The sequence below is a fragment of the Microplitis demolitor genome, chromosome 1 (assembly GCF_026212275.2).
Source record: "Microplitis demolitor isolate Queensland-Clemson2020A chromosome 1, iyMicDemo2.1a, whole genome shotgun sequence".
In the NCBI taxonomy this organism is placed as follows: Eukaryota; Metazoa; Arthropoda; class Insecta; order Hymenoptera; family Braconidae; genus Microplitis; species Microplitis demolitor.
This window is the reverse complement of record NC_068545.1, coordinates 14463874-14479957: the sequence shown is the minus strand read 5'-3', so window position 1 is coordinate 14479957 and position 16084 is coordinate 14463874. Positions and strand designations below refer to the sequence as shown.

Sequence of the window (16084 nt, the reverse complement as noted above, 5' to 3'; positions counted from 1 at the left end):
ATACCAGCCAAGTATGAACATATCTATATATATTTATATATAGACTCATATATAATCAGATCTGATCAGATCTAATTATATATAGACTTATATATAATTAGATCTGATCATATATAGACTTATATATGGGCTAATAACAGCCAGATATGATCAGATCTAATTATGTATGGGGTCATATATAATTATATATAATCATGCATGATTATATATAACTTCATATATATTTATATATAATCATATATGAACATATATAATTATATATAATTAGACAAAAACTTTTTTCATCGGGTATTTACCCGAGAAAATTTTTTATATATAATCATATAAAATTATATATAATTATATATAACTCGATTATATATAATCATATATGAAAAATGGCCAAATATAATCATATATAATTATATATAACTGTATATAATTATATATAACTGTATATAATTATATAACTATGTATAATTATATTTGGCCATTTTTCATATATGATTATATACAATCAAGTTATATATAATTAAAAAATATTTTTGAAGAAAAAAAAAAAAGTCGGTAATGTTCATCCTTACCATTTAAGAAGGTAATCAAATTTATACTTAAAAATGTCTACAATTTGACTATAAAAAAATAGTTTACACTTTTTCAAGTAAAATTAACAATAAATTGGAGTAAAAATTTATCTGAAAATTGACGAAAAATTTTTTTAGTAAGCTTTCGAAATGAATTTGCATTCTAGTGCAGGTAGTAAATTTACGTCACATTGTATAGCAAGTTGTACATAAATTGTCCTCGAAAACAGAATAGTCTGAAGTTGACGGACATTGGATGAAATTTTCTGGGAAACTTTTACTAAACAAACTGTGGTATTAGGGTGTCTATTTAAAATATTTAAACTTCTTAATACTGCAGTTATATTCGCTAGGACGTACCAAAATCAGCTCTACTTACTTAGCCGCTTTTATTATTATTCTTACAATAATATTAATCGAGTAATATTATAAAAAATCAATGCTAATTGTAAGGATATTCCCTAATTGCACAGTTTACTTAGCAAAAGTTTACGTTACGAAAGTTTCCTTGAAATTTTCGTCAAATGTCCGTCAACTTCGGGCTCTTCCGTTATTGACGAGAATTTGCATCAAACTTGCTATACAATTTGACGTAAACTTACTACCCAAATTCGGATGCAAATTTACTTTAAAAGTCGTATACAAATTACCATCAAAAACGGAAAAGCCTGAAGTTATCAGATATTTGACGAAAATGTCATGGGATTTCTTACTAGGGTTTTTTTTCGTAAACAAAAAGTTACCTCTAAATTAAGGAAAAATGAACCGCAAATTTTTTTTTTTTCAAGTTTTTCTATCAAATTGTCGGTCAATTCGGACAGCAAATTTCGATAATTTCAATTATCAAATTACTATCAATTTCAAGCTAAAGTTGCTTTTAGAGTTATTTCATACATCTAACAACATTGTGGCGCTATCTGTCAATACCTTATTGACGAAATTTGAAAATCGGGTTTTTAATCAATGAAAACATATAATATAATTACTTTTAATCGAAAGATTTATTATCGTTATACAAAAAAAAAATATTATTTTTATTGAAGACTACTAATGGCAAATCTAGTTTTTTAATTATATTTTTATTATAAATAAATTACTATTTGTTTGTTTTAACCGGCAATCATCGACAAACGATTTCCTAGCGATTTAAATGGAAAAATTAAAAAAATATCGAAATAGAGGGATCGAATAGAAAAAAATAAAGGCTAAATTTTATTTACTTTTTCATAATTAAGCCATTAACTAACAAACAACTTTAACAGACCGACATTGATTGACAAACGACCAACAAACGATTGCAATTGAAATAAATCGGATCGGTTTACATTGAGTTGGTTTATAATGAGGAGTTAAGTAAGTGAAACTGAGATATATAACTTCAGCCATAAGCGATTTCTGATAATCAAGTTGGAGCGAGCTAGTGGCAATCAACTAGAGTAACTTGTTATCAAGTTGGCCGCAAAGATTATTGGCATTTCCATAAGTTGACGGCAACTAGTTGCCTATTTTCTGAGAAAATGTGTGCTAATAGCTGGCATTCCCTTAGTTGACAGGGTTGACAGAAAGTTGACTTCAATTTTCTCAGAAAGTTGGCGTCAAGTTGCGGCAGTCGATTATCATCAACTTTCTAGAAATGTTGGTAACATCTTGTAGTCAATAATAACGTCAAAATTTGAATTTCGTTTTGTTATATATAAAGTTATATCCGCTAGACAGTACCAAAATCGGGCAATTTAGTGCTATATATATATATATATATATATGTTTTATGTATATATGGGGCATTCCACGCCAAATCGGACGGTTTTAAGAATTTTAATTTTCAATTTCCGATATTTTTTGATATTTTTTAGTACTCATCAAAAAACTCATCCTCATAAATTTTGAGATTTCTTTGATCATTGGTTCAAAAGATACGCTATACATTTCAGCCAAGACCATTATAGGAGCTCTTAAATGTCATGTAATTATTCGATAAAGCTACATTAACTAAGGAGTACTCTAGTTCATAAAACAATCGTTAATGTTAAAATTTTAAAAGAATACGGAAATAATTAAAAACGTTTGTAATACAGTTTCGTTGCTTTTTCGAATAATTATATGATATTTTTGAGCTCCTATAATGGTCTTAGTTGAATTACATAGCAAATCTAATGTTTCTTTTGCTTCGAAATAGTTGCTTTTCAATAAATCAAAACAATTATTATAACTGCTCATAAATAACATTAACTTTTGCTCACTACTTTTAAATCTCTACGAAGAATTAAAAAATATCAAAATCAATTTTTTATATGTAAGAAAAACAAGTGCACAGTGTCAAAAATCAATACGGACGATAAATCTACCTTAATGCTTACGTATTAATATAATATAAGTGAAATATTTAAAAAATTAAATACAACAGGTTTTTATTAATGTTTTTTTTTTATCAATATTACGAATTACAAAAATCATTTAATATAATTATAATGGTTAAAGCAATAAACAACTTACAATCTATAAATAAGAATTTTTAAACTTATATTTTTTGACAAATATATTTTTTGCCAGTTGGTTGGGTGGACATTGAGCAAGTACCGTTTGTTTTATGTATATTAATTATCTACCATATATCTGAATGATCCTCATATATTTCAAAACCTTAAAAATGGGGATCAAAATCCGAATCTATTTTATTTTAGTTATAAAAAATATTTCATCAGTACAAGAGTCAAGCACAATTCCATGAATTAAAAAAAAGTCAGGTTTTTTAACATTATTTATTGTTATTATACCGAAATGAATATATTTATTACCCGTATAGGTATCCCAATCACATGATTTAATGTCTCTCTTTACTATTGATTTTAATTCAGAAAAAAGAACAATATATTTTTCTATAGAAAAAATTTTAATAGATACAGTTGGTCCTATTGCTCGCTTTGCATTATCAGAAGAAAATGATGAAAAGTACTGATACTGATGGAGTTGATGTTGATAAGCAACGGTATAGGGTAAATTTTTTTTGCATGATGATAAATTTGCATAAGCTTTGATTTCTTTATTTTTTGATTCACCTTTCACAGCTGACATATGAGAGGCAGGTCCAACTGTTTTCAAAATTCTAAAATAATGAGTACTCTGGTGTTGCTTATTAACAGAATCTCTTTTAAAAACTTCTCTAAATAGCTCTAAATGTTCAGTAATTAATGTATCAATCAAATCATAAACTGACCGGTGACGAACTTTCTCTAATAACAAATCAAGTACTTCGTTTAAAGTGGTGTAAACTTTCCAGGAAGGATAGTTATCAGGTATTAAATCATCGATTAGTAACCCCAAATGCCTCATTAAATATAAGATTTTCCCGCAGATAATTTTAAATTAGAATTTTTTAAATTATCCGGTGATACATCTGGATACATCTGGAGGCTTATTTTTTTTACAGCTTTCACCAAAGTCAAAGGTACACTGAGAAAAAAAAGTACTATTTTCGAAACAAGAATTTCTTGGTTCAAGAAATCCGTTCAAAATATTTATTTTATTATTATTAATTATCAATTTTTTGAGAAAAGAGCATCAAATTTATTTTTGTTATTATATGAATTTGATATTATATGATAAGTAAACAAAAGAATAGCTTTACTTGAATTAAATGAAAATTATTTCCTTCGATTCTACGAATTCTTGAGACAAAATTATATATTCTTGAAAATTATCAAGAATATATGTTCTTGTATCAAGTAAATGTTCTTAACAAAAGTATTTTTTTTTTCTCAGTGTAGCCATTCTATTATTTAATGTTTCTGCTCTAATAAACCCATCAGATATAAGAGATTATAATACTTTCACTAATACAATTTTACATATTCCTTCAAGAAAATCGTGCATCAAATCAACATAAAAATTATCAACAACGTGAAAGTTTGGAAGACCACGCCAAAACCATTTTTCAACAATACCGCCCGAGTAAAAACGTAAAATAGCCGCAACACCACTGCAACAGCGCCGCACGGGCTCTCAATGCTCGCAACACCACCGCAACACCGCAGCAACAAATTTGTAACGAAATAATAAAATTAGAATTTCCGCAACACCGCTACAACGACTTTATAATGGAATAAAATTATGATTGTCGCAACACCGCTGCACCATAGCCGCTACACTCTACTTTCAAATCATATATATTTTATCATTTTTGAAACAATTTTCTAAGTCGCATACCATCATGTGACTTATTTTAAAGTTTAGATTAAAAATGATCAGCGAGCCCCAGGTGAAAATATTTCGTCGAAAATAGGCCGAAACAGCTTAATTTGGCCGAAATCACGCCGAAACTGTAAAATTTTATTGAAAGAGGCCGAAAATTTTTTATTCTGCTTAAAGATGCCAAAAATTGGCCGATATTTTGCCAACAAATGAATTGGCCCGTTTTCGGCCTGATTATATATTGTTTTTTAATAACATTATCGCGAGTAAAAATCATAGTATTTTTTTTTAAATAAAATTATGGTACTTAAAAAAAATTGCATGCAACTCAAAATAGAACATAAAAAAATTTCAAGTTGTGGAACTTAAAAACATATTTCAAAATTTTGAGAAAAATTATGTTTTGAATTTATAAAATGTTTTACTAACTCACTAAGTTATAATTTTATATAAGACATAGTGAAAACATTTAATTATTTAATAGGTATAGTAACATAATTTCCATGGGAATTGCTTATATTCTGGTACAATATACAATTTTCTTTCGTGGTATCGTTGATGGAAGTTGTATGAAAGTTCGTGGCTGAGTGAAAACATATTAATGAGCGAAAATGAAAAATCGATTTCTTGAACTTCATACGAGCAAAATTTTTTTTTATTAACAGATTATAATTTTAAACAATTATTACTTATGAATATATGTAAAGGGAGCTCGTAATTATTCCGTAGTCAATATAAATGTCTAAATATATAAGACCTAACTTCACTATGTATTAGTAATTTTTTTTATAGTTCATATATTCTAAAACTTCCTTTCGGAATGAAATTAACTTCGAGGGAACAAAAGACATAGAAAATCATTCACTCCACGTTCACTCCGTATTCATTCCGCGTTTACTCCGCAATTTTTCTACAGTGTAAGCATAGTAGTTAATCGTATAGGAAAAATGAGTTACATATGACCATACATGGCCATATATAGAGCCAATATACTTTTTAAAAAATTTTATACATAACTATATAACCGAAATTACACATATCACAATTACTTACATACCGAATTTTATAGCATACGAAAAAAAATAAGAAATTTTTTTGTTATTAATAATAATAGATTTTTAATTATATTTTGCTGTTTTAAAAATGATGTATTCTTTCAATCTCATATAGCACAAGTAAACTTAGTAGTCACTGTCGGTAGCGTAGCCCAGTCGTTAATGCGTCAGTCTTTCGTTCGTTAGGTCCCGAGTTCGAATCCCATTAAAGCGTGCGCGGTTAGTACTCAATAAAACGCGTCGATTGTCACCTCAAACATCAAAATCGGATAATTCGTTCGAGAGTTATCGCGGGAGAAAGAAATGGTGAAAAACGGTTTTTTCTAAATATTTTCGAAACGACTGACGCGATTGATTTCAAATTTCAATCAGCTCTAGAATTCAATAAAACGCGCCGATTGCCACGTCAACTATCAAAATCGATTGATTAGTTCAAAAGATATCGGCGTTGAAAAGTTAAAAAAATAACATTTTATGTAATTTTTTCCGGATAAATCATAATATAACTTACTAAAATGTGCCTGATATCATACCAACTCACCTTTTTTATGGTTTCTTTTGATCATATAATGTCATCGAACTTGGTTTTTAGTTTAAATCATATTATCAACAAAAAAATCGATAAAACGTAGTTTTTAATATTTTTATCAGATATTTCATACTTTATTGTTTCTTACATGAGTCAAAACTCATTTAAATCTTGATTTTGATCCCTGACATTGATTTCTGCCTCAATACACTTATTTTACTGAACATAATCAGGAACTAAATTTTAAAAACCGCTTCATTGATGATTTTCGATTCTTAAATTTTCAAACTTCAGCATAACAGGTAACTTGTTAGAGCTTGAAAAGATCATAAAAAAACAATTGCATGTGATAGCATTTTCGAGCTCGAAGAGCTCGAAAATATATCTACACTAATGTTTTCGAGCTCTTTGAGGTCGAAAACAGCGGGAAGTTTTGGGGCTGGCCCGCAGGGTCAAGCAACGCCCAGATTTTTTTTTTCGTTTTTCTCAAATATTTTGAATGCTAATAGTCTAGTTGAGAAGTTGAAAACCTGCGAAAAATAGTTACAGGTTTCCTAAAAATATGGTTGATGGCTTAAACGATCCAAAATAGCGCCTAGAAAAAAGCGCTTTTTGGATTTTTTCTGGAAAAGAAAATTACAATTGTTTTTCAACATAAAACCGTTATAAAAATTAGCCGTCCAGCTTTTTGGCAAAAATCTCAAAAAGTATAAGTGATAGCTCAAATAGTACAAAGTTTTTGAAAGAGCAGAAAATTTTAGTAAAAAAGTTCTAGACTCCCCAAATTGTAGCTCCAATATTTATAATTTTAATTCAACGTTGAAAATTGGCTGTTGCGCGGCAGTTTCGGCATGCGCGCGCCGCCACTCTAGCGAGCGTAGTTTTTAAATAATTTTGTTATGCAATTAAATAATAATTAAAAAATTTACAAAAATTCTGGTGTCATCTAGACACTTCAAAGAATATGATTCCGCGGTAATAAAATTTGTATCACCATTTTTCAAAAAGTCATTCAATTGTTAATTAACATTTCTTTTACGGGTTTGTGTTATCATAAAAGGCGGTATAAAAGTTGAAATAATTAATCTATAAATGTTTTGTTTGTTGGAGCCCTTTTTCTAAATATACTCAATAAGATGACATTGTGAAAGTTTATAAAATATTTTTATTTCATTAATTATAAATTTTGAAGTAACTAAAAAATTAAAAATTTAAATAATGTATGTTAAATAATTTCTAACTTCCCACTAAAAAAATCGACGATTTTCGAAAAATTCGGAAAGTAATTGTTTTTACCACGATTTGCAACAATCGAAATTTCATCAGATGTCGACGTTTTGAGGTCCTAGAAAGCTACTCTGACTATTTTCAGAACGATGTCCGAGTGTGTGTGTGTGTGTGTGTGTGTGTGTGTGTGTGTGTGTGTGTGTGTGTGTGTGTGTGTGTGTGTGTGTGTGTGTGTGTGTGTGTGTGTGTGTGTATGTGTGTGTAAACTCTTTATATCTTTTTAACTAATAAACCAATTTGGGTGGTTAAGGCGGCAATTGAAAGAGGTTTTTGGCCATCGACTTTTCTGAAAATTTCAGATCATTTGATCAAGTAGACTCGAAGATATTGGCCAATTACGAAAAAAAAAAAAAAAATTTTTTTTTTTTTAGTTTTTTTATTGATTTTTCAGAAACGACTTATACGATCGACGTCAAAATCTAATCAGCTCCAGAACTCAATAAAACGCGTCGATTGCCACCTCAAACATCAAAATCGGATAATTCGTTCGAGAGTTATCGCGGGAGAAAGAAATGGTAAAAAACAGTTTTTTGCGATTATCTTTGAAGTGACTCATCTGATCAATTTCAGAATCTAATAAGCTCTAGAACTTAATAAAACGCGTCGATTGCCACCTTAACCATCTCAATCGGTTGATGCATTTGAGAGATATCGTGGGAGAAAAAAATACTAAGAACGGTTTTTTCGAAACTAAAGGTACACCAAAGTACTTTCGAGCTCGAAGAGCTCGAAAATGTATTTACAACGATGTTTTCAAGCTCAAGGAGCTCGAAAACAGCGGGAAGTTTTGGGGCTGGCCCGCAGGGTCAACCGATAGACCGATTTTTTTAATTTATTTGAAATTTCTATACAGAGCTATGTATGTATTGGAAAATTTTGATATATGGCCATATATAATTCTCTTTTTCCGGACAATTAAATAAATATTCGATAATTACAATTATTTCTATTCGATTCAATTAAATGAAATAATAACAATAATAATAATAAATATTTTCACCCGGGGCCGCTGTGTTGCGGCAGAGATGTTTATAAAATTATGATAGCGTGCAGCTGTGTTGCGGCGGTTGCGGCGACGGTTCGGATTAAAATAAACAGCGTGCAGCTGTGTTGCGGCTATGACGGCAGAGAATAAGAATTTAGCGTGTGGCGGTTTTGTCCTCCAAACAGCTGTGTTGCAGCGGTGTTGCGGAGAGAAGATGAAAATTGAATTTTTTAAATGTCCCATTTTATTTTTACTCGGGCGTTTACATGTTTACCATTTTGAATCAATTTAACTGCATCTTCGTAGGATGATTTTGTGTGTATCAAACTAGGAACTTCCCTTATTGTTATTTTTAGCAAATCTTTTGAAATTTCACAAAATCTACAGGGGTAAGAAGCGGAGAAAGAAGTTACGAAACCAAGTATCTCATGTATTCCGAGATTATCACCTAAGATTGAACCCAGCAAAATAAACAGTTTCTACACCTTCAGTAGTTTGAACTTTAATATCGTTTGTAGATAAATCTTTCAAGTCATTAATCAATCGAAGAAATACTGCTTGATTACCGTAAATTTTTCAGTCAAGGGCCTAGAAAATTTGTATAAGAAACATATTATCTAATTTACTTGCGAATTCTGGTGGTAACGAGGCAATCTGCCTATGAACTCCCGTGAGTTTCCCACTATTACCAGCATGACTGCCATGACAATTTTAAGTTTCAAAGTCATCACTGTAAATAAAAAGAGGAAAAATAAATTTATTTGAGCTTTTACTTATAATCTTTTTCCACAATTCGCATTGAATAAAATTAGATACCACACCAATTTCGTCTTGTGATAGTTTTTTGCTTATAACTTTTTGAAAAATGGTTTAAATAAAAAAACTCAAAAAATAAAAAAGCTTCGTTTTTCCATTTTCTTTAAAAAAAAATTCGAATAATTTTTTGAAAAAATTTTTCCGCGTTATTTTCGAGTTTTAAAACTTTAAAGTCGTTTTCTGAAAATTATACAAATTTTGATTTTCCTGAAATCTTGTGACAATGAACTACTATCTCTCTCACAACTTTTCAGGTGCCGCCGGTCGTGGGACCTTCGTGGCTACTATTTTTTCTTTTTAATTTTGAAAATTAAAAAAAATTTTTTTTCTATTAAAAATCATTAATTGCTATTTTTGCCATTATATATTATTTTTTACATCGTTTTTCAGTATTTTCATTTAATTCTACGCAATCAAAGGATTTTTTAAATCGTATTTTTTAGCAAACAAAATTTAGTAAAGAAAAGTAAACAAATTTAACAAACTATTTGAAAAATGCTTTGATTGCGTAGAATTCAATGAAAATACTGAAAAACGATGTAAAAAATAATATATAATGACAAAAATAGCAACTAATGATTTTTAAAAGGAAAAAAAAAAATTTTTTTAATTTTCACAAATAAAAAAAAATTGAAGCCACGGAGGTCCCACAACCGGAACCACCTGAAAAGTTGTGGTATAGATAGTAGTTTGTTGTCACAAATTTTCAAGAAAATCAAAATATGCATGATTTTCAGAAAACGAAATTTTTTCAAAAAGTTGTAAGCAAAAAACCATGAAAAGAGCGGTTTTTTTTAGATTCCATCTTTTGAACCAATAATATAAAAAAAATCTTAAAATTTAGGAGGATGCGTTTTTTGATGAGTACTAAAAAATATCAAAAAATAGCGGAAATGAAAAATTAAAATTTTTAAAACCACCCGATTTGGCGTGAAATGCCCCATATATATGTTACAGAATGTGACAATTTTAATATTTATGTTATTAAACTTTCACTTTGTTAACTATTAATTTAAATTAAATCCTCATTACTCAAGGAAAAGTTCAAAGATTTCGCAATCACTTCAAAAATATGAATCATTAAATATAAATAAATTTAATCAATTTTAAACTTTACGTCCATTTATAACCGGGTACCCCTCGACTTCCGTGGTCTTCACGACGAGGCTTACGAGGTCACAATTTGGACACCTTTTGAACTCCAAAGTTCTAAGGGCGCCATTGAGAGTAAGTTGCACGATCTCTCAGTATCGTGTGCAAGGCAAAACAAAGCAGAGAGAAATGAAAATCTCAAGGACGAGTTCGAAAATTTCCTTATCGTGGCTGGACCACACAGCTGCAGAGTTAGGTTCTTATTATTACAGAATCAATCACTCAATGAGCGGTCGGTAAGACTCAGCGTCATTAATCGATTGAGAATAATTATTTTAGTTAATGTAATTTTAATAAAATATCCAAAGTTTATTTATAATATTTCTGTGGCAACGGTTATACTTTCTAGTTTAATATAAAATTTTGATTTCCCGACAATATTTACGTATTTTAAAATTTGACTTAGTTCTAAATTTAATATACAATTTCTTTAATTATAATAACAATTATTATCTCCTTAATATACAATTTTGCTGGCGAGGAAAAAAATTATTTCAGTTCACGCTCGCATACACACTGTCCACAATTATAAAGTCTTAATAACTCCTGAAGTTTCTGGGCTGTCCTTATTTCCTGGATTTTATTTTATTTAAATTTTATCCTAATGAATTTTCCTTCACAAATTTCCCAGTGATGCGGTCGGTGAGACTCAGCACCAAGGTTACTTTCAAAACTAAAGTTCTAGCACCTTCTAGAGAACGGTCGGTGGGACTCAGTATCTCTAGAAGAATACTGGCTAAATTTAATTAAATTTAAATATTACGATTTTTAATGATTAACTAATTAATCAGTGGTCGCTAGACTCAACTGAAAAATTTTCTAACATGACGCTACCTGATAATGACGAACCCAGACACTTACACAAAAATGGCGACCGAACGCTCTCGAACCCACGCCGTGAAAACCGATAAATTTTATCTTATAAAATTATATATATATTTTTAAAACTTTACGTTGTCTCATTAAATTTTATCAAGATAAGTCTAAAAGAATTAATTAACCAAGGTGGCTTCCAAATTTACCAAAGTAGTTGCCGGTGAATATGACGACGCCATGAGGTGGAAGGAGGACGCCGCTCTTGTAGACTGACGCCAGGTGCTGTCGGCTTCCGCTTCTTTTCTCCTGCTGCTAATCAGTTAATATTTCTAATTAATTACGCGGTTGCCAAACTCAGCGCAATTAGTAAAAATTTCTCAACGAAATTTTTTCGAAAAACCACAACGTGGATCTTAAAATGGCGTCCGGGGTCAGACTTAGACTCACCGTAATTTTTTGATGTATCAGAGAGTGCGGGGTCTTCACGACTCGCCGTAGATCTTGTGATGCTTATTACTCACTTAAACAATGTTAATTTAATTAGATGGGGTCTTACGACTTACCATGAGTTTATTTAATAATTTTTTTATTGAAAAGTTTTTTTTCTGAATTTAGATGCGAGTGATTTTGTGCAGCTCTAGGCAGTGAGTGAGTCTTCTGTGCCTCTCGGCGCGCCGCGAAGCCGGCAGCTCCCCACTCTCAATCTTCTGTCAGGCTCGTACCATCCAGATCTTTTTCGAATTTAAGTTTTTAGAAACGGCGGGACTCGGGGCCCCGTAGGATACAATTTATTATTAATTTTATTTATTTTATTATTAAATTTACTTATAATTAATTAGTTTTCCGACTAGCAATTGGTGACTAGATTCTACGGTTTCCGGTGCGTGAGTTACAGGACCTACTTGGAAACTTCTAGAATATTTTCGGCTACCTGCCTGGAAATATTTGACTACGTAATCGCTCCGGCTACCTGCGTGGAGTTAATTAATTACTTATTTTTATATAATTAAGTCCGGGTCTAATTTATGAATTTTGATTTACGAATTTAATTATTTAATTTGCGAGTGATAAATTTTCGAACGCTAAGATGCGACGCTACCAGACGAATACTATGTATTTAATAAAATTTTCCGGCTTACTGCCTGGAATAAATTTTATAAATACCTTTACAATCAAACCACTCCAGTTCCTTTCCTCGTCATTGTCTTTGTCCTGGTCTCGTCCTGGTCTGGTAATTTTAATTGTTCGTCTCGTTCATGTCTCGTCACCCTCCTCTCTCTCTCTCTCTCTCTCTCTCTTTCGTCTCCACAATACCTCGTTCTCTCCTTCACCTGTTATTCAGATGCAATCAGTAATTATCAACGAAATACCGGCTACCTGCCTGGTATTTATTAACAAAAATTAAAAATTCTATCGCTTGGTTCCACAATCAAAACTCAAACTATCAATTGAATAATTACCTGATATAATTAATTACACGGCGTCTGTCCTGGCGTCTGTTATGGCGTCACTTAGATGTTCGGGTCTTGTGCGTCTCGACGGTCCGGTCGTTCCGTTCGTTAATGCCCGATTCTCGTTCCGGTCCCCGTTTATAATTGCTCGCTCACTTCTTGACTTTGGTTGTCTTTTTCTCTCCTACTTAATTCTAAGTGGGGTTGACGGTCGAGCAATTGAAATTTCCACTTCCGGACTACTAGTCGCTATCTACCCGGAATACCCTGGATGGTAATATCACATGACCGACAGTACACAAAATAGATTTTATTTTGACTTACTTGAACGCGGTAAATTCAAATTTACCCAGTTATAGATTGAAATAAGAAACCTACCTCGATTTCGTGTATATTCTCGGATGACTCTTTTTATTGAATTTGTACTTGTATTATAATTAATAAATATTTTCTAAACTAAATTTATTTAAAATAATTAATAACTACACAATAAAATATAATTGCAAGATAATTGCCAATAATGTACAGAATATCGCAAGTTAATGACCCGAGTTACAATCAGGTTTTTGCAAGTAAATTGCCGGAATTAATACTGAATGATTAATATAAAAACGTCTGTACGCTAATTGATTCAGGATCGAAGTGATTGACCGATAAATTTGGGCGTAGGACTAGCCTCGGGACTCTGTCCCCACTTCACCCTTACGGTCATGCGTCAACGTGAAAATTAGTCATGTGACCGCGGCACTATGACTTGTTTATAGTTTCAGACGACAACAAGACGGGCAAAAATGGAAACCGCAAGGCTGAGGACGACGAAGACAATTCACATTGTCTCAATATATATATATATTAAGGTGGGTCAAAAAAATCAAATTTTTTTTCTAAAAGTGCCAAGAAAAAATGGGTTGCTGGACCCCTTAAAAAAATTCTCACCAAATATGAGCTCTTAATTTTCATAGGAAGATCCTCCGCATCGCACTTTTTTATTTTTTACTCAGTTCAATAGAAAAAAATGCATACCTTATCATTAATTGATTGAACGGAAAAATGTTCTTGAAGAATCTTGTAGGAAATGTAATGCTCTACAAAGAAGGTACCTAATATTTTTTCCGTAAACCTCACCATTTGAATGATATTGAAGATTTAAGTTTCATTATTTTAAGACAAATTTTATTTTTGTTTATGAATTTTATAATTCGACATTAAATGACTATTATGAAATGCGCAATACAAATTTTTGTAGGAAATTGAATTTTCTATAAAAATGGTATCTTATGTTTTGCCGATTAAATTAAGCGTTCAAAAGATATTCATCATCAATCTTTCATGTGTATTGATTTTAAGAGTTTTTGATTAGACAATAATATTACTCATTGATATAAGTATTATTTGAGTTTTATTTTCAAAATTAAAAAAAACTTTTTTTTCAATAATTCTAAACATTTTATTTTTAATCATTAGGAGTCACGATCATCTTATTTTTTTCGATAACGTCTTTAAAAGTCTTTAAAAATTTTTGCACTATAGCTAGATATTGTTCTAGGAAAAATTTTTTCTCTACGAAGAGCAATTTCATTTTTTATTGCAAGTTGTTAAAGAGCATCGAAAAAATTATCCAACTCGCAACAAAAATTGTTCGAAATTTAATAACTCATTTTTTTGCTCTAAAACTGAAACATATTTTAATATATTTCTAATGAAAACTTTGCTTTGTTTATTAATATATAATTAACTACCCGATAAATAATGTACAATTTCTTTTTTTAAATGTAGACAAAGATACTTACACATAAAAAAAAACCTGAAAAATATTTTGAAGTTTCTCAGTCGATAAAAACTAAAATTCGAGTAAATTTTCTCAAAACTTATAAATTAAATTGAAATTTTTCGAATATCAAAATTTTTTAAAATCAGTACACATAAAAGTATGATGAAGAATATCTTTTGAACGTTTACTCTAATCGCCAAAACATATTAAGATACAATTTTTATAGAGCAGTTAATTTTCTACGAAAATTTGGATTGCGCATTCTATAATAGTCATTAATTTTCGAGTTATAAAATTCATAAACGAAAAGGCCATTCGGCAGCCGAAATGGAAGTAGATTTCTCATTATTTCATTATTTTAACATTTCAAATAAACATTAATAACAGAATGAATTTTTCTTTGATATCCTCAGAAATTCTCAAGGTTATGGACCAAAAAAAATTGTCAAAAAATTTAAAGTTAAATGCAAAAAATTTAAGAATTGAAAATAGAAAATTAAAAAAGTTATCGGAATGGTAAGTTAAATAACGAAAATTAAAATTAAAGAGAATCAAATTATCTACGAAAAGTAGCCAAAGCATCTTGGTATGCAATTGAATCCGATTGAATCTGATTGAAACTCAATCAGAATTCTATCAGTTTTAATCGGAAACGAATTTTTAATCAGAAATGTTCGGGAGCGTTTAAGGCCTCCGATTGAATTTCAATCAGATTCAATCGGAAAAAAATATTTTTCATTATCTGATTGAATCTGATTCAAATATTTCAATCAGATTACAATCAGAAAATAATCATTTTAATTTTCGATTATTTTCCGACTGAATCTGATTAAATCCGATTGAAATATCTCAATCAGTTTCAATCAGATTCAATCGGAAAATAATAATTTTTTAAAAATTATTTTCCGATTGAAACCGATTTTAAACTATCTTCCTGATGAGCTAGATATATAGCTAAAGTCCTTAGTAAAAATGAAACGAGGCACTGGCTAGCGTCTGGTTAGCGTCGCTAGAATCAATGCTAACGATAGATGACGAATGAGGCGGCCCTCGTTTATTTTTAATAGGGGTGTGCGTATTATCTATGAGATACGAGTAGTTTAACATTAGACAGTATAAAAATTGTAAGCTTAATATAGTATAAATCCTTTTTACTGCAGAATGTTCTACTGATTGTATAATATAAACAGTGCACTTTAGCAATATCACCCTGTTTAGAAAATCTCATTAATTCTCATACATTCCCATAGAGATTTTATGAGAATGAATGAGTTCTATGAAAAGTGCTATATGGTTAAGTATGGGGCCTTAGTATGCATCTTTTTCGCACGATGAGCCTTTTTTTTTTCACTATTAACAAAATTATATGGAACAAGTGAAAAATAAACTTTCGGAGCAGATAGAATCGACATAGATCGAATTAGAGCAATTTGTTTTATAGATTTTCAAATTCAACAAATTCTCTGCAAAT

At 30.3% G+C, this 16084-nt stretch overlaps 1 protein-coding gene across 5 annotated transcripts in view; it reads left to right on the top strand.

The window, feature by feature from the left end:
- LOC103575791 (uncharacterized) overlaps positions 1–16084 on the top strand; it is a 92830-nt gene that overhangs the window by 63693 nt on the left and 13053 nt on the right. The window contains exon 1 of one of the 5 annotated variants that reach the window (XM_053739901.1): positions 13661–13699. The exons of the other annotated variants lie outside the window; for them this stretch is intronic. The gene's annotated coding sequence lies outside the window, so the exon portion shown is untranslated. Of the gene's footprint in view, positions 1–13660; positions 13700–16084 lie in introns of those variants that run through there. 5 annotated transcript variants of the gene reach the window in all.